This window comes from Cornus florida, unplaced genomic scaffold (assembly GCF_030987335.1).
Source record: "Cornus florida cultivar Cherokee Brave unplaced genomic scaffold, ASM3098733v1 CherokeeBrave_3.0.0_Hap2_Chr01, whole genome shotgun sequence".
Taxonomy (NCBI): domain Eukaryota; kingdom Viridiplantae; phylum Streptophyta; class Magnoliopsida; order Cornales; family Cornaceae; genus Cornus; species Cornus florida.
This window is the reverse complement of record NW_026775571.1, coordinates 33,668,017-33,670,118: the sequence shown is the minus strand read 5'-3', so window position 1 is coordinate 33,670,118 and position 2,102 is coordinate 33,668,017. Positions and strand designations below refer to the sequence as shown.

Sequence of the window (2,102 nt, the reverse complement as noted above, 5' to 3'; positions counted from 1 at the left end):
GCATTTGGATGAGTTCCTTGAAATGTGTTGCACCGTTAGATACACAGACATGCCGGAAGAGGTATTAAGGCTTAAATTTTTTTCATTCACCTTAAAGGACAAGGCAAAGTATTGGTTCAACAACCTTAGGCCTTTTTCAATCACTTCTTGGGTAGAAATGCAACAAGAGTTTTTGAAGAACTAATATCCGGTTTCAAAGACCAATGCCAAGAGAACGTCCATTAGAGAGTTTACACATGGGGATGGGGAAACGTTTCATGAGGCATGGGAACGCTTTAATGAATTGCTTAGGAAGTGTCCACACCATGACATGCCCAAATGGCAATTAGTTCAATATTTCTTTGAGAGTTTATCGGACAATTACAAGGGTATGGTTGATGCTTTCATGGGTGGTTCTTACATTTATAGGCATAAGGATGATGTGTGGCGTCTCTATGAGAGCATGAGTGAAAATTCATTACATAGAAAATTATCTTCAAAGAATGGTAAAAATACACAAGGTAAGAAGAGTGTTGGCTTATATCAAGTCGACCATTCAAATGAAATAGCCGCCGAGATGAAATCTCTATCTCAAAGGTTTGATTAATTCTTGATCAACCAAAACTTGGCGAACCAAGTATCTTCCTACACTAACCATTCTCATCGTGCATCCAATGAATCATGTATGACTTACTCTAGTGTTCTTAATTCTACTTCTCATTGTCCTCATGGGCAAGTGCAAAATGAACCTAATGAACAAGTCAATGCAACTTTTGTGAATCAAAGGGGAAATCCTTATGGTACTCATTACAATCCAAGTTGGAGAAATCATCCGAACTTCTCTTGGAAAAACCAAGGAGAGGGCTCAAACCCTTCCCAAGGCGATTTCCAAGGGAAGTATATTCCACCTCTACTTCAAAACCAAGGATCCCAAGGTTATAGGCCGTACCAATCACAAGGGAATCAATTTTCTAATTCTCATTTTCCCAACCAATCATATTCCCAAGGAAATGCTAGAAGTCCCGCTTTTGAAGAGAAAGATTTAAATGCTTTGGACACTTTAGAGGCAAATACTCAATTGTTACACTCCCATTCTCAATCCATTGCAAGCTAGAAGCCCAAGTAGGGCAGATAGCTAGCACTCTTAATGCTAGAGAGAAGGGAAAGATGCCAATGAATGCCCCACCAAAGCAACAATGTGTTATGGAAACCCATTCCTCATCGAAAGGGCATACCATAGAACATGTCAATGCGGTGACCACCTTGCGAAGTGGTAGGGTTTTGGATAATCAAGTTGAAGTGTCCAATGAAGAGAGTGAACCGGTGCAACATCAAGTTATCACCCGTCCCGTTTCACATTCTATTCCTCCTTCCTTGCATGTGCATGATCTTCTGAATGAGAAAGCTGAAAAATGTGAATTGAAAAGTGATCTTGAAAATGATTCATTGAAAAAAGTTTTAAAAAATGTGTTGAAAGAGAAGTTTTGAAAAATAATGTTGAAAAAGTTTTGTTGAAAAATGATTTGGAACAAAATGATTTGAAGAATTCTTGTGTTGAAGAGATTTTGAAAGAAAATTCTGAAAAAGTGTTTGAAAAAGCTCAATTTTCGGATGCCCTAAAGGGATCCATTTCTAAAGAAGAGCAAAAGGCAAAAACCAATGAAATAATGGAGATGTTTAGGCAAGTAAAAGTTAATCTCCCACTTTTGGATGCAATCAAGCAAATACCGACTTATGCCAAGTTTTTAAAAGATCTTTGCACCCAAAAGAGGAAGAACAAAAGCCAAGCACCAAGTGAGCTCAATTTTGCAACACAACACTCTCCCAAAGTTTAAGGACCCCTGGTCACCCACTACATCATGCATCATTGGTGAACACATCATTAATCGGGCGTTTCTTGACTTAGGAGCAAGTGTTAACCTTCTTCCATACTCGGTTTATGTCAAATTGGGCCTAGGTGAATTAAAATCGACGTCGGTGGTTTTGCAACTTGCCGACCGATCTATCAAGAAGCCTAGGGGTGTCATTGAGGATGTTTTGATTAAGATTGATAAATTCTTCTTCCCGGTTGATTTCGTTGTCATAGACACGGAACCGGTCCCAAATCCAAAAAGCCAAATACC

At 39.0% G+C, this 2,102-nt stretch overlaps 1 pseudogene; it reads right to left on the bottom strand.

The window, feature by feature from the left end:
* Positions 1–214: 214 nt before the first annotated feature.
* Positions 215–312, bottom strand: LOC132283780 (small nucleolar RNA R71; annotated as a pseudogene).
* Between the last annotated feature and the right edge of the window lie 1,790 nt (positions 313–2,102).